This window comes from Lissotriton helveticus, chromosome 8 (genome assembly GCF_964261635.1).
Source record: "Lissotriton helveticus chromosome 8, aLisHel1.1, whole genome shotgun sequence".
NCBI classification, from domain to species: Eukaryota; Metazoa; Chordata; class Amphibia; order Caudata; family Salamandridae; genus Lissotriton; species Lissotriton helveticus.
Window position 1 is genome coordinate 1,697,164,985 of NC_136069.1, and position 27,560 is coordinate 1,697,192,544.

The window sequence follows — 27,560 nt, forward strand, 5'->3', positions numbered from 1 at the left end:
AATCTAGACCAATGGAGTTTTGCTTGTCTGTGTTCGTGGAAATATACACAGCCCGCATCCGATCATCGCGAACGCGGCAAAAAAGCCATAAAAAAGAATGTTTCTCTACAGGGACAAATTGAACTAATCGTCCCAAAAAAAGGACTAATCACACTCGACCAAAGCGAAACACTGTCAGCGCTCTGTTCCGTGACCCCCGCTGAAAGCTGGCTGCTGATAGGGTACCCCGTCTATAGAGTCCAGGCATTGGATAAATGTAGACCAATCACAGAAGGCCATATGTTCTAATACTGTGCAGACTAAACAGACTAACACACAGTCCAAATAACGTTATTGCAAGGGCAGTTTCATTTAATCCAATGCCCTCCATGCCCCATGATAGTGTGGGCTCGCCCTACAATGGAGGCATGAAACAACGTTTGGAAATCGTGCAGACTAAACAGACTTACACACAGTCCAAGTAACGTTATTGCCAGGGCAGTTTCATTTAATCCAATGCCCTCCCTCAATGCCCCATGATAGTGTGGGCTCGCCCTACAATGGAGGCATAAAACAACGTTTGGAAGTCGTGAGAGGATACACACGCTAACGTCACATCCTGCTAGATGGTATGGGCCAACATGAGTACAAAGAGCCAAAGAAAAAGACCACTTTATTCAAAGGTGGAACAGATCGAAGGAACATGAAAATTCATGAAAGACTGGTACCTACGGTGTAATTGGAAAAACAGAGCCTCAGAGTTGTAACCACGGGATATCATCATTCAACCCCTCCGTGTCACTCCGTAATTTATACACCCACTTTTGTTCCCTTCTCAGTAAGAACTGTGAGATATCTGTTATGTGGTCAGGTATGTAAGGTTGTTCAAGGACCACCCACTGTAGGTCATTTGCCGTATGCTTCGCCTGTATGAAATGGGATGTAAGACGAGTTGCTTGTTTACTGCGTCTGATCGTACTCTTATGTTCCTGGACGCGTAATTTAATTTTCCTCGTTGTCATCCCAATATATCTTAGCATGCATGGACATGTGATTTGGTATATAACTCTCTCGCTATTACAATTTGTATGGCGTTTGAGTATCCAAGGTCGAGAGGTGCCAATGTCCACTGATGTGGTCTTCCTGGTCTGGGGACAGACCGAACAATTCCCACAGGGATGATGGCCCTGAACGGGTGGAAGATTCCACAGAGTAGACGTGGATTCATCTCCCACTCTGCGTGGTCTAGTGTGGACCAGTTCATCCTTTAGATTTGTGCCTCTTTTAAACGAAAAAAGAGGAAGGGGAATCTTGTCACCAGAACTGTTCAGAATCTTCCATTTCTGTCTGACAATTTTCTGAAGTTTCGACGAAGAGGTGTTAAACGTTGTAACACAAACCAATTGCCCCAGGGGTGTCTTGTCCACCGGTGCCTCTAGCAGTGACTCACGATGGTTATTCGAGGCCCGTTTACATGACGTCCTGATCAGACGGCTGGGGTACTGTCGCATCTTCAGTCTTGTGGAGAGGTCCTTGGCCTGCACTCGAAAATCTCTCAACTCCGAACAGTTTCTCCTCACTCTTAAAAACTGTCCAAAGGGGAGGTTTTCCCTTAGTGAGCGTGGATGATGACTGTCAAACCTTAAAAGTGAGTTTCGTGCCATCGGTTTTCTATACAGTGAGCTGGCTAGATGACCATCTAGTGGAAAGACCACCAAATCCAAGAATGGCAATTGGTCTCTGCTATGCTCCTGAGTGAACCTCAAAAATGGGTTAAGGCCATTGAGCCAGACGTGGAAAGCTAGTAAAGAATGTTCATCGCCACGCCACACCACCAAGATGTCGTCTATATACCTTTTCCACACCACCAAATGTTGGTGGTGTGGATTGGTGGCACTCAGTACATGCTGGCTTTCAAAGTTATGCATGTAGAGGTTCGCCAGACTCGGCGCAAACTTGCTACCCATCGAGGTCCCAGATGTTTGTAAATATAGGGAGTCCTCAAAAGCAAAAAAGTTTTCGGTCATTGCGATCCTGGCCAGTTCAATTATGAAATGGACAGGTGTCACACTAACTGGGGGAGACTCTTCCAAGAGTTCCTGAACAGTTTGTAGCGTCTCCCTCTGGGGTATGCAAGTATACAGTGATTCTACATCAAAGCTCGCTAAGATGTCGGTATCCGTATTAAAGTCAACTCCTGGTAGCAAACGAAGGACATCCTTCGTGTCCTGAAGGTATGACGGCATCTGTTTTACCAAGGGTTGTAGGAAGACATCCACAAATGATGACAACGGTTCTAAAAGAGAACCAATGCCAGAGATGATTGGCCGACCCGGAGGTGGTCTGGTCGGTTTATGCACCTTGGGTAGTGTGTAAAAGTACGGGACAGTGGGGGATTTCGCCACCAAATAAGTCGCCTCTTGGGAGGTAATCCAGCCTTCTGCGCTCGCCTCCTCTATCAGATGTTTAATCTCATTGGTGATCCTGGCCGTTGGGTCCAGGTCGAGTAGTGCATAAAACTGGGTGTTGCCTAGTTGCCTCAGACATTCCGTGCGGTATGCTGTGGTGTCCTGGATGACAATGGCCCCACCCTTGTCTGCTGGTTTGATCGTAATACCAGAATCACTAGACAGAGTCTCTAGTGCAGATCTCTCTTTCTTAGACAGATTCTGATAGCCTGTATGACTAGAGAAATCCAAAGCTTTCATGTCCTCCAGCACTGCGGCCTCAAATGCTCCAACCTTAGGTGGTACCTGTTGGAGCAAGGGCATGAAGGTGGACTTCACCCTCAGTCCGGTGTTTTTGTCAGCATCTATATCCTGTTCTTTATTTTTAAAGAAAAAATGTAGTCTGACAGTCCTGAAAAAACGTTCCATCTCCGATCGGATTTGGAATGACTCACCAGTATTGGTGGGGACAAATCCCAGACCCTTATTGAGCACTGCTTTCTCTAAGGGTGTCAGTGTTCGTGCACTCAAGTTTACAACAAGATCGCCCACGATGTTGGGTGTGTCCCTAACTGGTTCTGTGTCTCCTGGATCTAATAGTGTCAAAGATTGTCTGCCCATTGGACTTGACCTGAGTTCTGTCCTCTCCGCTTCCCCCGATTGCCTCCCCGGCCCTGTCCTAAAAAAGGAGGCTGATTGTAAGGGTATTGTGGAGGGTAGTTAGCCATGGGCATCGGAAATTGTGGGTAACCCCAAGGGGCTGGAGGCCACCATGGTCCCGACTGGTACATGTTACCACGTGTATTCTGTCTGCGATTTGCTCGACCGCCACGATTCCTCCCCCTTCCCAGATTATTTCCTCCATTATCTGAATCAGAAGAATCTGTATCTGAAGATGTAGCATAGGAAGAACCCGCTGCCTGTTTCTGTTTATTGGCATCAGTGGGAGTGTAGTTATCACTTGTGTAGGGGTATATTTTTTCATGGGAAAACTTAGCCAGATCTTTCTTAAATTTCTCGATTTTTGCAAAGAAAATAGGGTCTTTGTACTCTTTGTTGGCCTTATTAGAATCCTCCTGCTGTTTTTCGAATCTTTTAGCGGTGAGTGTAGTTTTAATCTGACCTTCCAAGACCTGGATTTCCACCAAAATGGCGTCTGCAGCTTTCTTGGCTGTGGCTATAATCAAAATCAGCCAATCCCTGGTGCACCGCCATGCTATCAGGGACCAGTCCTTGATGAAGGTCTTGTCCGTCAGAAAAAGCCTAGGCACATTAGTAACTATCAGGCCTGTGGGGGCACACTTTCCATGTAGGTATTCGGCCATGATCTGGCCGTGTATAACAGTTCTGGAAAGACTCTTTTTCAGATTAAGAACTGTTTCCCAATCACCTACAGTTGGTGGGGTGGGTGTGGGAACTTGATCCAACATACTGGGATTGTCTGCGAGGATGGTTGTAAGGGTGTCATCATCAAAACCAAGACCCCCAAAGTCAGCCATTGTAGTGTGATCAAAGAAAACTTATAATACGTATGGAAGAACACCAAAATGGTGTATAATGAATAAAGAAAAAGAGAGAGAGGCCCGCAGCCTCGGCTGCACACTTAAAACAAACCAGACTAGGTAGGGGAGGGCCTAAGGGGAGAAGTGTTTAAAGACTTATCGGTACCTTGTCCCCCAACTAAGTAATACACAACACGAGAGGTACCAGAAGTCTATACGCGGGAGCCTATGAAGTACTCACTCTGTGAAAAGACAAAACCAACAGGTCAATGCACAAATTATCCACGATTGACATATACTAACAGGAGAAGAGAGAAAAACCTAGAGGGAAAGAAGAGCCCCAGAGGTCCTAGAAAAAATTCCCATCAGCCCGCTCAATAGCGGAATGTCGTCATCTGGGTAGAATGGTTGACATAGGCAATGTCCATAATGCCCTTCCTTAGGAAGCACCCAAGGCTAGCATAACTTTGGACTATTGCGTTGACCCTCAACCAACAGAGACACGGACTGAAAAGGGTTAAATTGCAGTGCTCAAAAAGATGTGAAAAAAGGAAAAGAAACAAGGTTCATAATCCAAGTGTTTTAAAAATACCTACCTTGATGTCATAAAAAACTTTATTGGGTCTGACCATCAAGGTGGTATGGTTAAAAGCAGAGTGAAAATAGCATGCAAGGAATTGCTATTAATCATGAGTCTAAAATGGTCGACATGTTTCAGCCTTTAAAAGGCTTTCTTCAGGACCTATGATGTACTACTGCAATGAAGAAAAAATGTGAGTAAACTTACTGGGTGAAAGCCTCAATAAGTAAATCTGTCCTCCAAAAGTAAGGAGTCAAAAGTCTTCTCCTGTATATGAAACAATCAGAACACAAAGCGACAAACATGATTCTTATTGTCAGCAAGAGGAAAATCTAGGTGTGAAGTACACTCTAGACTCCTACATAAATCAACTCACCCAAATTGAAGGGAGGAAAGACCTCACCTCACCTGGCACTTGCTCACAGTGAAGGAGGCCACGCACTAAAAGGAAAAGAAGAAAATACAAAAGCATACGTATCATTAAATAAGTTTTTAGAAAATCAACACCCCCAATGGTATTAATAGGGAGTCCATGAATCGTGATAACAAGCCTGACAAAAGAGCCTCTAAAGGGTTAGGCATGCCCTACACGGGGCCACACACTAAGTTTATAATGGCACACCAACCCCAGAGGGTCAAAAGACTATGCAGCACTGAATAAAGGCTCCACGAGTAGTTTCTATTCAAATACTTTCAAAAGGGACATATCCATACACTTGTGGTGTCCTGTATATCGGTAAATGCTCAGAGGGTGATCGCCAGTGGGCCAATAATCGCGCCTAATACCCCCAGAATCTAAACAAGTATTCAAAAGGTCTACCAAGCAAGTATTACAAAAAGGACAGCATCCGCGACAGGCCCCAAGTGCTCACCTCTCCGTCGTTGCCTCGCTCAAAGCTGTGAGTCGAGGGGGAGGTGAGGACATCAGGTACACCGCACGGCAAAATAGTGAGGCTGCGGACCTGCAAGGGAACGAAGCCCTCTCCTTTGGCGTCCAATCAGATGCGGAGAAGCCAAGACGGACTTCGTTTAATATGCGTTGCGCCCCGGGTGGCTGCTCACTAACGAACAAGCCCCGCTATTGGTCCATTTTGGGCCAATCAAAACACCGCGCAAAAATGTTGAGTGTATGGTTTAAAGCTGTACCGTGATTGGATCAATCTAGACCAATGGAGTTTTGCTTGTCTGTGTTCGTGGAAATATACACAGCCCGCATCCGATCATCGCGAACGCGGCAAAAAAGCCATAAAAAAGAATGTTTCTCTACAGGGACAAATTGAACTAATCGTCCCAAAAAAAGGACTAATCACACTCGACCAAAGCGAAACACTGTCAGCGCTCTGTTCCGTGACCCCCGCTGAAAGCTGGCTGCTGATAGGGTACCCCGTCTATAGAGTCCAGGCATTGGATAAATGTAGACCAATCACAGAAGGCCATATGTTCTAATACTGTGCAGACTAAACAGACTAACACACAGTCCAAATAACGTTATTGCAAGGGCAGTTTCATTTAATCCAATGCCCTCCATGCCCCATGATAGTGTGGGCTCGCCCTACAATGGAGGCATGAAACAACGTTTGGAAATCGTGCAGACTAAACAGACTTACACACAGTCCAAGTAACGTTATTGCCAGGGCAGTTTCATTTAATCCAATGCCCTCCCTCAATGCCCCATGATAGTGTGGGCTCGCCCTACAATGGAGGCATAAAACAACGTTTGGAAGTCGTGAGAGGATACACACGCTAACGTCACATCCTGCTAGATGGTATGGGCCAACATGAGTACAAAGAGCCAAAGAAAAAGACCACTTTATTCAAAAACTGCTATTCAGTGCCACAGTGCAAGTGCTCCCTATGTTAAATTGTTGTAATGCATTGGTGACTCCATGATTGGCTTATTTGATTTGCTTGTCAGACCCTAGTACAGTGAACCATGTGAGCCCAGAGCCTGTAGATCAAATGCTGCTAGTGGGCTTGCAGCACTGATTGTGCCACCCACAGAAGCAGCTTGTAAAGTGTCTCCCAGGCCTGCCATTGCAGAGCCTGTGTGCAGTCCAGTACAGCCATTTTGACTTAGTAAGTGCACCCACTTGCCAGTCCCTAAACCTTCCCTTTTCTACATATCAGACACCCCTAAGGTAGGCCCCTGGGCAGGGTGCATTGTATGAAAAAGGTAGAACATGCCCTGATGTGTGTGCCATGTCCTGATAGTGAATTACAGCCAATTTCGTTTTTCACTATTGCAATGCTACTTGTCCCCATAGCCCCGAATGGGCAGTTTGATTAAAACATCTTATAATGCTAACTATCCCAGGGAACATGGTAGAAAACGAATGTAGTATGCCTGAACTCAGAATGATAAAATACATCATTTAGTGAAATTCTTTTTAACATTCTATGTTTGAAAATGCCACTTTTAGAAAGTAGGAAATTTTCCTGTCTAACCATCCAGCCTGCCTTGCTAGGTTGTGTATTGCATGTCTGATTTGTGAGTGACAGGAGGGCTTGGGCACAAGCAGTCTGATGGGTCAGGGCTGGGATGAATAGGACCTTGGCTTGATAGAAAGTAGGGGGCAGAGATTTCCTTTCAGGTACACCGGCCACGTCAGCTTTCAACAATGCTGTCTCCACCTCTTGCCAGAAAGCTGCACAGAAATGGTTTTGGCTAGATACATGGGGCCTCATTTATGAGGCTGTGCATCATTTTTACGCCGCCGGTGCGTCACTTTTTATGACCCACCAGTGGCGTAAAAAATGCGCCTTGTTGCGCCATATTTACAAAGTGACGCATCTAGGTAGATGCATCACTTTGTAAACCCCTGCACCACATTATACCTGCGCCAGGTATAATGTGTGCAAGGGGGGCGTATTGAAGCAAGAAAGGGTCGTAGAAGTGACGCAGCCACTTCTAGGACTCAAATGTGTCAAAATCTTACGCCTGCCTCACAGCAGGCGTAAGACTGACGCAGGCCCTTTCACATGGGGCTTGCCCCATGTGAAAGGACACATTTCTGGAGTTGCGTCACTTTTGTGACACATTCCAGCAATGCGTCACTTTTGCCCCTACAGATACATCAGAAATACTGACGTATCTGTAACTCCTTGCAACATGATGCGTCATACTGTAAATATGACGCATCATTGGTGTCGCGAGGAGGGCGCAATGAAAAGTGACGCATCGCTGTTTTCACTCAGCGATGCGTCACTTTTCATAAATGAGACCCAGGCACCCTCTGCCTTCAGAGGACAAAGGATTTACTAGTATAAATATTGGGGCCCAGACCCCAAGGGGCATATTACCAACAAATAGAGATATTTATCGCTAAGTAGGGTTAGCGGCAATATTTTTATCGCCGCGCATCACCGGTTTTTATTGCTGAGATAACTTGCTATTAGCAAGGTTTATCTCAAAAGCGATAAAAATCTGGCGAAATGCGTGAATATCGCTGAGAATACAGCGATATTCACGCATTAGCGATGAAATGCCCTTAGCCATGTTATCCACCTTCCATTGGACAACATGGCTAAGAACTGGTCTGAGCAGTTGTTGGTTTTTGGCGATAGCGGGAATATTTCCATCGCTACGCCTGCCTTGATAATAGGCGATAGCGACGTTAGCGACTGCTTTCAGTTGGTAACAGGTTCGGTACGCCCACTTTGCATGTCATTAGCGATAAATATCGCTGACATGCAAAGCGGGCCCCAAACCGCTCGCTATCGCCTAAAAGCTGGCGCTAACATCAGTTAGCGACAGCTTGCTAATAGAGCGTTAGAATTAACGCCGCTTAGCGGCCGAAAACGGATGCCAAACCGGCGATAATTGCCTATCGCCACCCTTGGTAATATGCCCCCAAGACTTTAGACCACTTCTTGGAATTAAGACAGACCTTTTGCCAAGGAGAAGAAATAGAGAATCTGTAGGAGTTTTTGACTACCCCTGTGCCAGTGTGTTATTTGCTGGGGTTTGCCTGCAGTGGTTTCTTTATTGTCAAGGAAAGGAGAAAAGACTTTTTATTGAAACTTTCATCATCTTGAAGAGAAATCTCCAAGGGCTTGAATTGTGCTTGCCTCCTGCTGAAGTCTCAGGGATTCAAGACTTCACCACCAGATCCTCTCTGAATTCCCTTGCTGGGGATTCTGTATGCAGAAGCCTGCATATTATTGGGAACGTGACGCCGTTGCAGCTGTTGCCGTAGCATCATCGGAGAAGCGTTTCGCCGCTGCATCACCAGAGAAACGTGTCTCCGTCAGAGCTCTTTGTAGTCGAATCACCGGAGAAGTGTGTCGCCACCGCAAGTGTCATCATTTCATCCCCAGAGAAGAGTGTCGCAGGGCATGTCGCTGCACAGAAGTTACAGAGTTCGTCGGACGGCTGTCGGGCATACACACATTGCCTTCACGTCGTCACATCGCATCAAGGGCGCCATCTTATCGCATCAGACCGGACCGACGTATCGCATCGAGGCGCCATCTTGTCGCATCGCAATGCACCACGAGATCGTTGCATCGCCTCATCTGCAGTAAGGAACAGACGCATTGCCTGCTTTGCGCAAGCACTAAGGGACAGACGCATCGCCTCCCCCAAAGCAAGGAACAGACACATCGTTCTCCCTGCGAACCTTTTGTTTGTTTTGCTTTACGCATTTCAGGTACTTTTGTGTTGCATTTACCATCAACTTGAACTAAGCTGTTTCTACCTTTTTTAAGTCTGTTTTTAATTACTGTACCATGTACTCACCAGGGCCCATAAACTCACTTTTGAGTAAACCGCTAGTTGAACAAAGAGGCATATTATCAAGAACGGCGTTAAAATTATCACCGCTTTAGCGGAAGGAAACTGCCGCTAAAGCGGCGATAATGGGCTTGAAAATATGCCTTTGCGAATTCCCATAGAAGCCTAGGTTTTGGTGTGAACCTAGGCTTCTATGGGAATAAAGTGGTTACACCATATACCACCCACCTCTACTCTTTTCCAGTATAATTATTAATACTTTTCCTATATTAGCGTTAGTAAAATAACTTGTTTTCTTTTCAGCTAAGCATTTTTGTGGCTTCTGCTCATGCGTTAGAATTTCGCTTCAAGTGTTAATTTGCCATACTACGTAGATGCAGTTGACGCATGCACACAACAGTTTCCTGTTTAAAGCTGTATTAGTCCGTCTTCATTGTTATCCTCATTACAGTACACATAGGCAAGCTTCACTAACCCGCGTGTTCATGTGGTGCGTATTAGTTTTCACGAAACTTCGTTAATAACTTCTTAGTGAGTTAAACAAGTGGATTGCTTCCGCAAGTCTCTTTCTTGCGAGACCTTGCTCCAGCAACACTCCTCCAGGAGGGCCAAACAATTAAGTGGAGAGGAAGCAACTGACTGAAAACTAAGTAAACAAAACATTGGAAGTGTTTCCCTTCATATTCTGACACTTCCTTATTCTTTTCAAACAATATACAGTTTCCTAAGTGAAAACCGTGTTTTGAGACATCATGAGACATGTATTCATAGAGAGCTTATTACCCTTTACAAGACGTTGAATGTGTTTTTTTTTCCTTCCAACAATATTTATTTTCTGGAAGAGAGCTCGTATAGTCTTCATAGGTTTACAGAGAAGCAAATTTGCAAATGTAATGCAAGTTTAGAACAGAAACTTAATTAAATCGGTTACAGTTTTTTATAAGAGACTACAAACCCTCGTGCTACAAACATTACTTTTGGCCACACTCTAGACCCACGTACTGACGTAGGTCGTCCAAAAATGTAAGACTCTCCTCTTCAATCACCACACGAGGTGCACTTTTTTTTTTACCTTGTTAGGGCGTCGTTTCTGGTTCAGATACATCAATCGTCACCTTCCACAACACCCTATTTATTCATAAGTCGTTGGTAACAAACTTGCCAACAAGTGCACAAGCTATCCCATTGACCTTTTACCTGTGAAGGGAAAAGGTCACGTTAATAAAATACATACAGTAAATTATTACATTTACTCCACCTGTCTTCATCCGCTCTCTCCTCTCGCCAAACTGGTTTCTGGATTGAAGGGAAGAATAGGCAAAAAAAATAGGTTAGTGGTCCCTCCAGGGCCCATTGAGTTACAAGGGGACCCCCTTTGGGGTCGAATTCATTGCCTGGGCCTTCCTGGGCCCCCTGTGTGACAGGGGACCCCTTTGGGTCCTCAGGTTTCGTCTTCGCTGTCTCCATCCAATCCGTCCAGTGCTGCGTAGTGGCACAAGAGGCTGTGGATCATCTTACGGCACACCAGGGTCAATGTCTCCTTTTTCCCTACTACCAGGCGGTTTCTGGAAAACAAAAGAACATCTTTGAAACAGCACAGGAGCCTCCAGCAGCCCTGGAGGTCACCTAGTGCATGTGTCCCTGGGAACAGTCCATACATCACAAACTCAGCAGTGATGCAGGTCGTAGGATTCCAGGCCCTAAGCTCCGTGCCTAGGGCCTTCAGCAGGTCCTGTGTGTACGTGCACTCCCAGAAGAGATGGTATGTTGTCTCGTCCATGGTGCACCCTCTCGGGCAGGACTTGTATCGGTTGAGTCCTCTTGCGTGCATGAAGGCTCTCACGGGAAGTCCTCCGTGGATGGCCATCCAGGCGGTGTCTTTGTGCTGGTTTGTCAGGTGCTTGGATGTGACGTTTCCCCACTCGTGGTCTGCTGTGGCTGAGGGGTGAGTGACGATTGGCTCACTGATGACCATTGCACGTATCTGTCGCTGGACAAGCTTGGAAGTCCATGTAGCAGGGCTTGCTGCCTCCAGGCCAAATTCCTTCACAAACTTCTCCACTTCTTTGTAGAACCACAGAGTCTCCCAGTTGTATGGGACGGCGCTCACCCACTCTGTCCATCCGTGGCGACTCCACGTTGGCAGCAGGACGAAGCGTGCCATCAGAAAGCCAACTTGGCTCTCATCTTCGGTCCTCAGGGTGTTCCTCACGCAGTGGCACACGATGATCCCCCTCAGGATGGTGGCAATGTCCGGCACTCCTTTGCCTCCTTTGTCGTGGGTCTTGAACATCACCGCTCTCTTCACTCTGTCCATATTCGAGCTCCAGATGAAGTAGAAGATCATTCTTGTGATGGCCATGGCCGTTCTGGCCTGCACTGGCCACACTTGAGCGACGTACTGGAGCACTGGCGGGCTCTCGCTCCGCAGGATCGTCAGCTTCCGGAGGCTCCAGAGTCCCAGCTTCTGCCTCGTCTTCGCCAGTCTTTTCTCCCAGGTCTTCTCTGCTGCACCCTCTCTGCCGAACCAGACTCCAAGGATCTTCAAGAAGTCCTGCTTGATGGGGAATGGCAGTGGGTCTCGGGGGAGGTCCAGTGTCCGAAGAGTAGGGTTTTCGACTTGGCGCTGTTGATCTTTGCTCCTGTTGCCTTCCCAAACTCGATACAAGTCCTTTCCAGTTCTCTTTTGGACTGACCGTTTGTGCAGAATACTGAGATGTCATCCAAGTAGAGGGAGCACGTGACCTCTCCTTTTCCTCTGCTTCCCGAAGCCTTCACTCCTCTGATGTTCCTGTTCTGCCGGATGCGTTCCGCGAGGAGTTCAATTATGCAGATGAACAGGAGGGGGAGAGCGGGCATCCCTACCTCACCCCTGATAGGACCGGGAAAGAGTCGGTACTCCAGCCATTCACTGATGCCGTGCTGGAGATGTCTCTATACATTGTTTTCACCACGTCACAGAAGAAGTCCCCCAGTCCCAGTGCTCTGAGTGCCCGGTCCATGAACTCATGGGAAACGCGGTCAAACGCCTTTTCCTGGTCCAGGTTGACCAAGGCCATTGGGACCCTCCGGCCCTTGACGTACTCGATCGTGTCCCGGACCAGGGCCAGGCTGTCTGCGATTTTCCGGGCCAGTATACCACAGGACTGGTCTGGGTGGACTATCTCTGCTATCAATTTCTTTAAGTGGTTGGCCATTACCTTCACAAGAATCTTGTAGTCCACATTGAGGAGAGAGATGGCCCTCCAGTTCTTGAGGTCTTCTCTCTCTCACTTCTGTTTGTGCAAGAGTGTTATCATGCCCTCTCGCAGGGTTTCCAGCATACTGCCCTTGCCCACCATTTCCTCGTAGAGGTACAGCAAGTCCGGCCCGATCAGGTCCCACAGTTTGACATATAGTTCCACTGGGAGACCGTCATTTCTGGATGTCTTGCCTCCATTGGAGGTTGTGGCGGCCGAGTGCAGTTCTTCCAGGGTGAAAGGCGCATCCAGGCCATCTCTCTCTTCCGGACGCAGTGTCTTTGAGATGCCCACCAGGAAACTATCCGCCTGGGTTCTCTCTGACGACTTCGGTGAGTAGAGTTCACCGTAAAAGTTTGTTACGACTCTCATGACTTCTTCTTTCTCACTTTGGAGGTTGCCCTCCGAGTCCTGAAGCTCCACCATCGGTGTGTGGGCTGAGGGAATTTTCTTAAAGGAGAACGATATGCATTTCTCGCCCTTCTCGAGGTTCTCGGTTCTGGTCCGGAAGATGATTTTCTTGAATTCTTCCCTAAAGTGCTCTGCTTCCTCCAGGTCGTCATCCACGTCCCATCCCCTGAGCTCGAGTTCGTACAGTTGTTGCAGTTTGCTCTGCAGCTTCCTGAACGTCCTCTTCTTTTCCCGTGCAGCAGCTCTGCTTGCATCCTGGAAGAAGATCCGGAACCTGACCTTCACCTATTCCCACCACTCGCTGGTGGATTGAAAGAGGCCCTTCATGTCCTACCACTCTACATAGCCATCTCTGAGGTTCGCCACTAACTCCTTGTTGTCCAGCAAAGAGCAGTTCAGTTTCCACGAACCTGGGCCAGCAGGGAACTTCCCTGTAAGTTCCCCCTCAAAACTGCCTGCTCTATGGTCAGAGAAGTGGACGGCGAACATGGAGCTTCGCCCAGGCTTTACTGTTGGGGAGGTGAGAAGGAGGTCGATCCGTGAATGCACGGATAAGTCCGGCCTGCTCCAGGAATGATTCCTGGCGTTCGGCCCCATGGTCCCGATTACATCCTGGAGGGACGCCTTCCTTATCATCTCTACCAACAGCCTGGACATCACATCAATCCCTGCAGAGCCTGGCCCACTGCGTCCATCCAACTCTACTATGTAGTTGAAATCACCACTCATCAGAATGGTTCCGGAGGTTACGAGTTGCATCCTGAGCACCCTGAACATCTCGAGTCGCTCGTTCTTCTCCGGGGAGGCATAGACATTGATGAGCCGAACGGGCTCACCGGCCCATGAGCCGTCCACGACCAGCACTCTGCTGTTGACCTGCTCGGTTACTTTGTCCATGGTGAAATGGCTTCCCCTGATTAGAATGGCCACTGTAGATGATTTGCAATTGTTCCCTCCAGACCAAAATGATGGCCCGTGCGTCCACTGCCGTTCAAGCTGGCTGTACGGCTGGGTGTACGGAATCCCATATTCCTGCAGAAAGCAGATATCTCGGTTCTGGGTGGCCAGGAAGCGCAACGTGCCAACCCGCCTGACCTGATCCTTCATGCTTCTGACGTTTAGGGTGAGCAATGATATAGCCATTGTCTCGGTGCTATCGGTCAGTGTCTGGTTTCGGTACCTACTGGTGTTGAAGGCCCTGGGTGTTCCTACTGGGTGTGTGGGTCCTCCTGTTCTTCTGTTGGCCCCCACTCTTCTGCAGCGCCTCCTGTGCATGCGATAAGCACCTCAGTTTCTACGTCCAGGTCCCACTGGTCTGGTACGGGTGTGGGTACCAAGCTGTTGAGTTGGCGGTGGATTTCCTGGAGGGTTGACTCCTCCTCCCCTGGTTTGTCTCCCTCCTCCTCCTCCATCTCCTCACCGTCGCTCTCTATGAGGATGGTGTTTCATTTTCTGGTTCCTTGTCGGTGCCCGCGTTGTTCACCTTCTTGCTCTTCAGGAAGTCCTCCTTTGTTGGTAGCTTCCTCTTTTGGGGGTTTATCCGTTGGGGTGTTTTGTCTGGTGTCCCCTCGTCCTCCAGCTTCTCCGGCCTGGGTCCAGGTGGTGGCGGTTTGTGTGTGGTTGCCTTCTGGATCCTTGCACTGGTGCGTTTCAGCTCCTTGTGTTCTTTATGTTTCGTGGCCTTTTGGTGCAGCGACTGGGCACGGACCTGCGTCCACGTCTCCTGGGTGTTCTCCTAATCCTTGTTGTCGCTGTTTTCCTCAGGTCTTCCTTCCTTCTTCTTTCCCTTCTTTTTGTCAGTCTTCTTCCCTTCTTTTGCCTTAGCAGAGTTCCTTTTCTCCTTTCCTGCCTCCTTGACCTCTGTGTCTGGCATAAGTGTCGTCTCTCCGGAGGACTCCTTCGGAGGTGCTGCTGCTTGTGTTGCTCCGTCCTTGGGGAGATCCTCGGCTGGTGTTGCCTCCGCCGGTGTTGATTCCCTTGGGGTTTCCTGTGGTGGGGCCATTGCTGGTGCGCCCTCCTCGGGGTTCCCTTTGGGTGTCCGGGGTTCCTTGGCTGGTGCCGTCACAGTAGGTTGTGCTGTTCCTGTGTTCGGTCCTGCTTTGGGTCCCTCTTCGTTGCTCTGGCCTGGTCCTGTGGAGGTTGTTGCTTTCCGATCCTGGCTCTTCTGGTCTACCTTCCTGGGGGCTGCTGTTGTTTTCCCCGCCTGGTCCCTGGCATCCTTCAGGAGGGTGTTCAGGTTGGCGTTGGCCGTTGGCGAGAGCTTCGGCCTGGTCTGTCTCTAGGCTGGGCTCCAGGCTGGGCTCGCTGCGGCGGCCGCTGCATACGTCTTCGGCAGGTCTGACTTGGGGCATCAGTAGTACGTGTGGCCTCCCTCTCCGCAGAGGTTGCACTTCCTGGTCCCTTTGCATGAGCCTGCGTCTTGTCCGGACTGGTTGCAGATCCAGCAGAACTTCACTGGGCAATCCTTGCCGGAATGACCCGTGCCCTCGCACTTCCTGCAGGTGAAGGGTTGTCCTGGGTATTTGATCCTCCCCATGTCCGATCCTAGGTAGAAACTGGCCAGTGGGTGTTTCATGCCGTCTCTCCCTGTGGGGTCTTTGTGGAGGTTGATCTGCGCCTGCCAGGTTGTGTTCCAAATTCCATTGGTGTCTCTGACCTTGGCGGGTCCTGTCAGGATGGTGCCGTACCTTTGGAGGAGCGACGCAATGTCCTTGTCCGGGATGTGGGGGTTGGTCATCTCGACTGCTACCCTCTTCTCCGTGGTTGCTGGTTCCATTCCTGCCGTTATGCCAAAGGTGCTGTAGGGTGCCTCCTCCTTCTTCCCTTGAAAGAAGTCCCAGTACTTTTTGAAGAGTGCTTGGGTGAAAAAGCTGAGGAGGAAGATCATGCCCGACGCGGACGCCTGGCAACTCAGCACCTCGTCTACTTGGACCCCTGCTGGTTTTAGGATCTTCTTCATGAACAAGGCTCGGTCCATTCGGGATCCTTCTTTATCCTTCACCTCCCACCGTATGAGCTGGGTGTGCCGGTGAGTGATGTTGTACCCATTGAAGGGTTCGGGGGCTGTCCCTTGCATGGTCCCTGCCTCGACTTTCCCTCTGTTCCCTGGTTTGGCTGCCTTGGGGTTTCCAGGGGCACCTGTTTTAGCTCCTGGTGCCTTTGGCCCTGAGGCCTGGGGTCCAGGGGGCTTGAGGGGGCCAGCCTTCCCAGCCCTGGTGCCTGCTTCCACGGGTGCCTCCTTACTCGCCGCCTTGCCGCTGTCCCCAGGGGGTAGGGGGTTTGGTTTCTGGGCATCCGGTTGGGGGATGCCTTCTGGGGTGACCACTGGGCTCCAGTGTCCATGTCCTCCATTTGGTTGGTTGAGGGGTTCACCTGGTAATTACTGGGTTGCCGCCGGATTACAGAGTTCACCTTTAGACAGTCCGCCTGGGTACCTGGGGTGTCTCCCAGCAAACCTTAGAGGTCTGCAGTGCAAGAAACACTGACCAGTCGCTCCTTAGAACTAAGGCAGGGTTATAGGTGTGTCCACCTAAGCATAAATCCCCTTACCAGAGGTCTGGGTACTGTTCAGGCCGGTGAAGGATGTTAGGAGGGGGCATATTACCAGGTGCCATTATCGCCACCTTAGCGGGACCTTTTCCCGCTAAAGCGGCGATAATTTTATCGCCCTATTACCAAGCTTTCGCTAACACCAGTTAGCGACAGCTAGTAGGAGATAGCGATCATCTTGGGGCCCACTTTGCATGTCAGCGATATTTATCACTAATTACATGCAAAGTGGGCGTGCCAAGATGTTAGCGACTGGAAACAGTCACTAATATCGCTATCTCCAATTATCAACAAAGCCTTACTTTTGGAAATATTCGCGCTAAGCGCGAATATCTCCAAAAGATAACGCCTGCCCAGAGCAGTTCTTAGCCATGTTATCCAATGGAAGGTGGATAACATGGCTAAGAGCATTGTCACGATAATGCATGAATAACGCTGATTTTTCAGCGATATTCATGCATTTCGCAGGATTTTTACCACTTTTTAGATAAACCTTGATAATATCAAGGTATCTCAGCGGTAAAAATCGTCGGAGCACGGCTATATAATTTTAGCCGCTAACCATGCATAGCGATAATTATCTCTATTGCTTGGTAATATGCCCGAGGTGTTTTAAGCCTCCAGCATTAGTCCACCCAAACGCCAAGAGAGAGAGAGTAAAAGAGCGCAACGTTACCTGTGCTCTAGGAGCTGTCCGCAGGCCCCTGGGGGTTCTACTTTATGTTTCTAGTGAACGAACAGACACCAGCACGCTGGTGCCCCTCATCCGCCTTAATTAAAAGCACGTTGGGCCATCGCGAAAATTTGCATAAGCTTCAAAGTCGTAGAACAGTGCAAATCAAATTCCAACTGCGCAGAAACCGCGCTGTGAAACTGATAAGAACAGATACTACACTTGATCTTAGCCAAAAGGCCGTTAATAACTTGTTAGTGAGTTAAACCAGTGGATTGCTGCCGCAAGTCTCTTTCTTACAAGACCTTGCTCCATCAACACTTCTCCAGGAGGGCCAAAAATTTGAGTGGAGAGGAAGCAACTGACTGAAACCAAAACAACATACAGGGCCAGATGTAGGTCGGCAAATACCGGTCGGTAACTGACGATTTCGGCCGTTACTGACCGGTATTTGCAAATGGAGATGTAGGGCCTTTACCGATTTGGTAAAATACCGATTCTGTAAATTTACAGAATCGGTAAATCAATATGTAGGTGGCACTGAAAACAGTGCCACAGGCCCTTACCGATTCGTTATTTACCATGTAATACTATTGCATGGTAAATAACGAATACCTGTGTACATGCACATCTGTACATGCACATACATGCCCCTTAGTGCATGTATGTGTGCCACATGGCACACAAGCCACAAACAGGGGTGCAACAGGGTGTCAAAGTGACACCCTGTCCCCCTTGGCAATTCGGTAATCTTACCGATTCTGTAATTACCGAATCAGTATTTGCCATTGAATCCTATGGGCTTCAAGGCCCATAGGAATCAATGACAATTACCGATTCTGTAATTACAGAATCGGTAAATACCGAATCCTACCGATTCGGTAAAATTACCTACATTAGATTTACCTATTCATGAATACAGAATAGGTAAAATTAGGTAATTATGAATCGGTAAATCTAATTTACCTACATCTAGCCCACAGTTTCCTAAGTGAAAACAGTGTTTTGAGACATCATGAGACATGTATTTATAGAAAGCCTAGTACCCTTTACAAGACATTAAATGTGATTCTTTTTCTTCCAATAATTATTTTCTGGCAGAGAGCTCGTAGAAGCGAATTTCCAAACGTAATGCAAGTTTAGAGCAGGAAGTTAAATATATTGATTGAGTTTCAAACTCTATTTTACAACGCTCTAGACCCGCGTATTGACGTAAGTCTTCCAAAAATTTTGGAATCTCCTCTTCAATAATCACACGAGGTGCCATTTTTTTTTTGTAAAAAATGTAATTTATTTAAAATTATTCGTCAGGTTTACATTTTAAGCAGTCCCTTATTTGGGTGCTGTACATTTAACCATTCTCAAAGAAGATTTCTCATTTTACCCATCCTGACCAACTCCTGATTTTCCAGGTTTCCTTTGCCCACTCGTGTCCAAATCTATGGGTGTCTATGCACATGTAAGAGAACATTTTATTGAAAACAAGTTTTTGGCATTCTTTTTCCGTGATTGCTTGGTGTTTGTACAAGGAAAGGGTCCTGTTTTCCCACATCGCCTCTTTCACGCAGTTTATTATTCTCCATAGCGTCCTTACTTTATTTGTATTGCAATTCTTGCCCAAACCATAGAGAGCCAGTTCATAGGACAGGGATGCCTGGCCTGTTAATTCTTTAATGAGCTGTCCAATTGCCTTCCACATGCTTTGTGCTCCGCCGCAGTTCCAAATGAAGTGCATCAGGGATTCATCTGCTGCACAGCCTGGTGTTGGGCATCTTGCTGTTTTTGCCAGTTTCCTTGCATGTTGGAATTGCTTCACTGGTAGGCATTTGGATACCATCATCCATGCCAAGTCTTTCTGGGAGTTTGTCAAGTCTTTGTGGTTCACCATCTCCCAAACCTTCCCTGATTGCTTCTCTGATAAGTTGTTTACCATTGTCACTGAGTCCGTTTCTTTCAGTTCTTTGCTTAAGGCCATCTGGGGTGTGATGTCCTTCGCTTGAATTTGCCTCTCTTCCAGCTTCTTGAAGAAAGGTTTGATGCCTTTGTACGCAGGGGGTGGTTCTAGTAAAAAAAGGCTTTGTATTGTCCAGTTTACATATGCCCACTCTTGATAAGATGAAGCTTCCACATGCGAGTCTTTCTTTGCATTCCCCAGTACGTTTTTAACAAAATGTGACATCAGGAAGTCATGGAGGTTTGGCAGGTCTTTCCCTCCTTTTGTGGGTAGTTTGAAAACTGTGACTCTTTTTAGTTTTTCAATTTTTGACCCCCAAAAGAAGTTTGCAAAAAGTCTTTGTGTCACTTTTGTCAACCTGTATGATGGAGGGAAAATCATGGCAATAAACATCAGGATTGGTAGACATATTGCTTTCAGCACCAAGACTTTCCCTTCCAGGGAAAGTTTTCTTGTCGTCCAGAGCGCCATTTTCTGCTTGAGCTTTGTCTGGATCTTCTCCCAGTTTATTTCTCCCTTCATGTCCTGGGAAAAAAGAATCCCCAGTATTTTTACCGGGTCTTTGGAAGGTTTCACTGGGAGCCGAGACAGTTTGTCCCATTGTCCCACCGTCATGCAGTGCGTTTTCTCCACATTCACTTGTAGCCCAGCTGCTAGGAAAAAGAGTTGGGTTATAAGGAAAGTTCTTTTTATGGATCTAACGTCAGTGCAAGCAATGGTGACATCGTCCATGTATGCTACACATTTGACCTGTTTGCCTTGGCTGCCCGGTACCAGAGGGCCCGTTATGCACTTGTCCTTCCTGATGGCACATAGGAGAGGTTTGATTGCACATACAAAGAGTGCCGGTGATAAGGGGCATCCCTGTCTGACCCCTGATTCAATGTGGAACCCCTCAGATAGTGTACCATTTATAAGAACGTGGCTTTCACATCTAGTGTATATTAAGCCAATAGTTTTGATGAAACCTTCTGGGAATCCCATTTTCCTGAGCACTTTGAAAAGGTATTCATGACTTAGGGAGTCAAAGGCTTTCTGGAAATCAAGGGCCAAGATAGGTGTGGATTCCCCCTGTCTTTCGCTAACCACAAGGTGTCTCTAATGATGGTCAAGCTGTCCCACATTTTCCTTCCTGGGACCGCACATGTTTGGTCTGGGTGCACGATGGAGGCCAGCACCTTTCTGCATCTTCCTGCCAGGACTTTACTTAGGATCTTACTGTCCACATTCAAGAGGGGGATTGGCCTCCAATTGTTGATGTCCAGCTTGCCCCCTTTTTCTCCAGCAGTTTGATGATGCCCTGTGGTAAGGAGGGGGGTAAAACATTTTTTTCCAAGCATTCTTTCAACAGACTCCAAAAATCCTTTGCAATAAGCCCCCAGAAAGCTTTGTAAAACTCCCATGGAAGGCCGTCTTGCCCAGGGGCTGATCCTTTTGGGGCTTCCTGAATGATTTGGAAGAGTTCTTCTCCTGAAATGGGGGTGGTTAGAAAATGTTGTTCCTCTTGGGATAAAGAGCTCTGCAAGGACCCTAGAAAATCTTCACATGCACTTATATCTGATGGCTCTTTTTTGTACAATTGGGAAAAAAAGGCTGTTGTTATTTTCCCTACTTTCTCTGGGCCCTTTTGTGTTTGTCCATTTGTGTCTTTCAGTTCATTCATTACCTTTTGCACTTGCTGTGCCTTTTTGAAAAAGAACCTTCAGCACTTTTCATCTTCCTCAAAGATCTTGACCCTGGAGTTAAAAATGTGTTCTTTCCCTCGTTGTTGCAGCCATTCTTTCAGTTCTGTTTTTGTTTTTTCTCTTTTCTCCCCTACTTCCATTCTACCCTTTTCCAGGTTTTCTAGCGTGATCATTCTTTTTTGTATTTCATCAAATATTTGAAACTTTTCCTTGCTTTTGATCATGCTCTGTTTTCTGAAAAAAAGTTGTGTTTGTTTTTTTACCTCTTCCCACCATTCTGCTAAGGATGGGAAACTTTCCTTTCTGGTTTTTAAGTTGTTGTACATATCACTGTAATTTTTTACATATATTTTCCTCTTGTAATAACAAGATGTTCATTTTCCACACACCCCTCCCCATTTGACACATGTTTGAGATTTCAACGGTTGCTTTCAAGATTTTGTGGTCTGACATACCACTCTCGTTTGTTTCATAATTCCTTGCTTTTATATTTTTGGAGGTGAAAATGAAATCAATTCTTGATTTGACTTTGCCACTTTCTGCTTCCCAGGTGAACCTTTGTTTTGACCCTGATTTTGCCCCTGTATCTGACAGTTGCAAATCTTTACACATGTTTTTGAGACATTGTGCAGACTTATCAATTTCGTAACAGTTTTTCTTGCCACATCTGTCTGTGGGGTTTATGATGCAGTTGCCGTTGAAATCCCCTGTTAACACCATTGGGGTTGCACCTGCAATAAAAAGTGGGAGCATTTCAAACAGGGACATTCTTTCATTCTTGTCGGTTGGTGCATTAATATTACAGACCTTAAAGGTGGTGTGTGTCTGTATTGTATGGTGACAATCATAGCCCTGCCTGGCTGTATAATTTTAGTATCAAGGATTGACATTTCTTTGTTTTTTATGAGAATGCCTATTCCAGCATTCTTGTTTCCTCCCCCAGACCATTTGGAGGGGCCTTCTTCCCAATATTTGGATATGTGACTGTAGTCCGTGGAGTAGGGAATTGCACATTCCTGTAAACATATAATGTCCCCTTTTTGTGCTTTGCAGAGCTCAAACACTGACGCTCTTTTCACTTGTGAGCCCATTCCTCGGGCATTCCATGATATGATGTTAAACATTATATTTGCAATGGTGATTACTTTGCACGGTATACAATACATGTTAAACCTGAACATTTTCATTTTCTGCGTAGAGATGATAGTTGACCCCAGATTTACTTAGGAGATCTTCCAGAGGTTCCAAATAGAGATTGAACGATGTGGGTGCAAGAATAGAGCCTTGGGGAACACCTTGACCCACCGCCAAAGGAGATGAAAGACTGTCCGATATTTTGATCATTTGGGATCTATCAGAAAGGAAAGAAGCAAACCATTTAATCACAGTGCCCTCCATGCCCATTCTCTGTTGAAGAGTGTTGAGGAGAGTGTTGTGATTGACAGTGTCAAAGGCTGCCGAAAGGTCAAGGAGAATTAGAAGACAAGATCCCCCCGAGTCTAGTATTCGCAGCGCGTCATCGATCACTTGCAGCAGGGCAGTTTCAGTGCTGCAGTTTTGGATGAAGCCGGACTGAAGATTGTCAAGAAGATCATTGTCCTTGATATGACGAGAGAGTTGTTTCGTAACACATCTTTCTGTGATCTTCGCAAGAAAGGGTAGGTTAGTGATGGGGCGGAAGTTGTTGAGGTCATTCGCATCCACAGTGGGTTTTTTAAGCAGAGGGGTGACCTGCCCAGTTTTGAAGGGAACAGGAAGGGAGCCTTGACAGAGGGAGAGGTTGACCAGAGTGGTCCAATAGGGAAGAGAATGGGTGTAGAAGTCAATGGCAATGGCACTAGGGATGGGGTCGAGCGAGTGGTTGGAGGACTTTGTTTCGAGGATGCACTTGAGGAGTACATCTTCAGAGATGGGGTCGAAGTTCTGCCAAATGGCTAGAGATTTATGCTCCTCTGGAGGGGTAGGATGAGCAACCTGAACCACAAGTGATTTCACTTTTTCGTCAAAGAATACAGCGAAATCAGCAGCTTTCTTAGTAGAGTCATCCAATTTGGAGGTTGGGGGAGAGTAGTTAGTATACTTGATGAGGTCAAATAGTTTTTTGGGTCTATTTTTGGCTGAGTCAAGGAGGGTTCTGAAGTGTGATGCTTTCCCAAGGAAGATGTGCTTGTGGTACTTGGATCTTGCTGAACGAAGCCTAGCCAAATTATCGGTGGAGGGTGCTTGCCTCCATTGTTTCTCCAGGAGTCTTAGGTGCTTCCTTTCTTCATATAGGGATTTGTTGAACCAGGGTGCTGAGGGAATGGGCCTTTTCTTTTTGCTTTGGAGAGGAGCGACGCTATTGATTTCGACTGCAAGGACTGAGAGGCATTGTGAGGTGAGATCATCAACATCTAGGTTCGGGTCTAACCTTGGAAGTGACAGCAAAGCTGATTCACAGAGGGAAACAGTGTCAATGTTTTTAGCATCACGGAACCAGGAGGTAGCCTCCTTAGGTTGGCCAAGAGTTATAGAGTGCGCTAGGTAAAGAGAGAATGGAATGAGGAGGTGGTCAGACCAGTCTACGTGAATAGGGGTACGATAGAAAGCATGCCTGCTTTAGAAATAACAAGGTCCAGGATTGAGCCCTTAGAGTGTGTTGATTCTGTGCAGTGTTGGATAAGATTGTTTGTAGAGAGGAAGGTGGCCAGCAAGTTCGCGGAAGAGTCTTGCAGGGAGCCCCAGTGCAGATTAAAGTCCCCCACGAGGTCTGATTGTCACTTTGTGCGTATTGGTCGCTGATGAAGTCAGTGAGTTCCTCCATAAACGAAGGGCCACTGCCAGGAGGGCGGTATATGACATGGAGTCTGAGGGGTGAGCGGTGGTGTACTTGAAGCTCAAGAGATAGACATTCAAAAGTGCGGAAGGCGCTAATGGGAAAAGCTTTGAGTTGAAGGGAGTTTCTAAAGATGACTGCAACACCTCCCCCAACTTTGATAGGTCTGTCATTCCTGAAAATAGAATATCCTGTGGGTAGCAGGAGATCAAACATAGAGTGAGAGGTATCGTTGAACCAGGTCTCTGTTAGGAACAACAGGTCAATATTGTGAAGGGTGATGGTATCAGAGATTTCGAGTTTGTGTTTTATTGCGGATCTGCAGTTGTGGAGCAGACTGCGCAGTTCTGCAGAGACTATTTTGGTGACGGGGGCACTTGGGCTAAGAAGGGTGATAGGGATATTATACCTATATGGGGGTGCACAGGAGGGTTTAGGTGGATGCTTGGTTCTGACAGAGCAGATGGTTGGAATAGAGTAGGTAGTTGGGATGGGAAACATCCTTTACAACGCAACTTTTACCACGCAGTGCCTTTACGACGCAACTTTTACATTGCGCTGGAGGGCGCTCTAGGATAGGGAATGTGTTTAATGTACTATCCAACCCCTTCCCTACTATCCACGGGGACTGGAGTTGGAATAGTAAATTAAACAATTCACTATCCAGCGCCTAAAAGCACTATGCGTTGTAATGGTATGCGTTGTAAAAACAGCGTTGTAAAAGCATGCAATGTAAAAGCATGCCTTGTAATGTCATACATCCAGTTGGGATACTCGGAGGTGCTGGTTGAAGAAGGGTGGCGCTCAAGGGCTTGTGTGAATGAGCGATGTTTGCAGATGGCAGGTTGTGCTTGGCTATAATGGGGTGAGGGGGCGAGGTGCATCTTGTGGGGAGGTGAGAGTTTTCCAGAGGAGTTGAGGTGAATGGGGAAGTTGAAATCTTAGAGCTTAAAAGTGAAATAGAAGCTACCAGCTGGGAGATGGAGGTGATAAGAGAGCATAGCTTATTTTCAAGAGAGAGTTGGGCAGAGCACGGAAGGTTGGGTGTCTCGATGGCAAAAGGAGGGGGTGATATAGGTGGTGGGAGGCAGGGAGAGGAGGGAGGACAGGAGGAGAGTTGAGGTATAGGGTTCATAGGTGGGCAAAGGTGGAGGTTGAGAGCGGGGGTTGGTGTATCAGAGGTGAAGGGAGAGTTGTCTTTGTTGGCGTTGCACGAAGGAAAGGAATTTAGGACATGTTTAGGGGGATATAGGTGCGGAACAAGACGGTGGGGAAGGAGAGGGGAGGGCTGTGAGGTGACATAGGAGTGTAGGAGGTTTGGGAGGAAAAGAGAGGCGGTGGTTGGAGAGGTCCTGTTGGCTAGGAGAGGTGGCTGTGAGGGAACCGGTATCTGGTAGAGTGGGGGGGGTGGGAGAAGGGGAAGTTGAGGACAGGGAGAGGTTCTGTTGGGCCTGATGGGGGGAGATGGAATGGGTTACCAGGGGGGTAAAGGGGGCAGCACAGCATTGCTAGCGGAGAGGGGGAAAGGAGAGAGATGCAATGGGATTTTGAAGAAATCGGGGAAAGAAGTGAGGGGAGGAAGGGGTAGAGCAGAGGGGGACTAGGAGGAATGGGGAGCATAAGGAAAGTTAGCTGTGGGAGGAGGTTGGCGGAGGGGTGGACTAAAAAAGGGAGTAGCAGATAGGAATAGGGGGGACGAGATGAGATTGGGGTACCGGGACGGTGCAGATTGGACGAGGAGCGTATTGCCTGGTGGTAAGGCTGACGTGACAAAAGGGGGGGTAAACTGTGAAGTGGGAAGAAAGGGAGAGGAGGGCACAAGGGAGGGGGAGGGAAGAGGGCTGACCTGAGCCTCCCGAGGGTGCAGTCTATTGGAGTATAGGGGGGTCAAGGGAGGAGAAAGGGAGTAAAGGGTGGAGTTAGATGGGGAGTCAGGGGAAAACCTGGTCGCAGAGGAGGGGAGTAGGGAGGGTAAGAGGTGGTCAAAGAGAGAGAGAGACAGGTGTCTTTGCCTTGGATCAAGACAGTACCGTTGTTATAGATTGAGATGGTGAGGGAGCCGTTGAAACACGCAGAGGGGGAAATCTTTAGTTGTTTCCCATGAGGGATAGAGGAGGAGGAGGAGGTAACGTTAAGGGAATTAGATAAGCTGGTGGACCAAGAAGGGGTGTCGTGAGTGAAGAAAATGAAATAATTTTTGCGCCTCCCAGAACGACAATTGTAAAATTGGTCAACAAAAAGGGAATCAGGGAAACGTTCAATAGTCTTATGCTTCAATCGTTTAACTGAAGCTTTAGTTTGGCCGGGAGGAAAGATGATTTTGTAGCAGTTAATTCCATCCTTTACTCGAGAGGTGGCCATGTTGGGGACGTGAGAAAGAGTGCGGGGGGTATGAGACGGGTGTTACTAGGAGAGCGGTGGTGATGAGAAGTATAAGGACTAACAGGGGGCACATATTCCAGGCGCTTCGGGAGTGGAAAACTGAACTAATGTGTTGTCCGGGAAGAGAGGTGGGTATTTGTTGGGCCCTTCATCTAGGTGTATATGAAACCAACTGGCACAAGATAATATTTACAAGGGAAATGATTACATATGGTGGGACCAACTGGATCACTGTCAAAACCATCACACTGCACAATTAGTCAAAGTAAAGCAGATCACAAACGAACACCCAGTGACTATTGGTGGTCACTGTACTTAGCATCAGCCTGACCCATAAGCACATTCGGCACCAACCGCATTGTACGCCCATAATCTCAGCAGACCACTATTGGACCCTAATCAGAAACCATAATGTCAAGGTTGCTGCCAATGCAGCGAGAGTCCTGACTCAATCAGAAATGTCCCCAGGGATAAAGGTGTCATAAACGGTGCAGCTGGCACTACTTGCAGCACAGCTGTAAAAAGGCCTAAAGGGTGCAGCTGGCACTACAGGCTGCGTAGCTGTAGAAGGCCTAAACGGTGCAGCTGGCACTACTTGCTGCGCAGCTGTAGAGGGCCTAAACGATACAGCTGGCACTACTTGCTGCGCAGGTGAAAAGGCCTAAATGATGTATCAGCAGAGGACTTGCTGCGCTGAAGAGAGTGAGAGCCTTCCCGCCCACCTGTGTCGCTCAGCAATTACCGGGCTCAAACACCGCTTAGTAGGGCCGAAGGTGATGCTGGAGCAGCAAAAGTGGGCTCAGGATATGAAGAGCATGAGAATCGCTGTCCTAAATCTTGCTTTCATCCGCCATTTTAGGGTCAGGCGCGGTGCACTGGGTGATGGGATAGGAATCCTTTATCTAGTACTTATTTGGGAGGGTTTAAACAGAGCAGCAGCAATGGCTTGGCATAGGGGCTCATAATCAGACCAGAGAACCCCTTGAGCAGAACAACATTGCAGGGAGGCAGTCTCTGATTATATCAGGTTCCAGACATGGCGCCATTGTAGAGACAGGCTAATGACTGGAGCCTTCTTCACGACAAGATGGACCCCCACTGCTTCTCTCAATCTGTGAGGCACTCATTCCCGCTGCTCCAACGCAGCACCGGCAGCTCCCCCTGTAGGGTCCCAATCTATTGCGGCTCGCAAGAGATGGCAGGAAAGCGCAGGCCAACCACCTCAGTCGAGCTGGGGGCACAAGCGACACCCCTGCCGCCGCTAGCACCCGGCAGTTCACGAATCCCTAACCCCCAGATTGATTACTGCGTCTAACACTGGGCTGTAGGCAGGAGCAGAAGAACATCTCTGGCAGAGGAAGGCGAGGCGCGTGGTGGTTCAATGCGCACCCCTCCCCCCACAGGCCCCATGTAAGCAACTGGAATATGGCGCTTCACCGGGCCAGATGAATCTCCCGGCTAGCGGCGAAATCTAAAGGGGCTGTGTGCGGTCTTTGCTGTGGGGGGACGCGATATGGCTGTTGTAGTTCAGACTGGACTGTTCCCATGGGGCAACAGGGTCAGAGCTGATTTGCATAAAGCCATTATCTGACCCAGGGTGGTGTGGAGTGCA

General features: G+C 47.8%; 1 pseudogene; it reads right to left on the minus strand.

Annotated features, from left to right (window-relative positions):
- Window positions 1-17,144: 17,144 nt before the first annotated feature.
- On the minus strand, window positions 17,145-17,364 carry LOC144774596 (U2 spliceosomal RNA; annotated as a pseudogene).
- Between the last annotated feature and the right edge of the window lie 10,196 nt (window positions 17,365-27,560).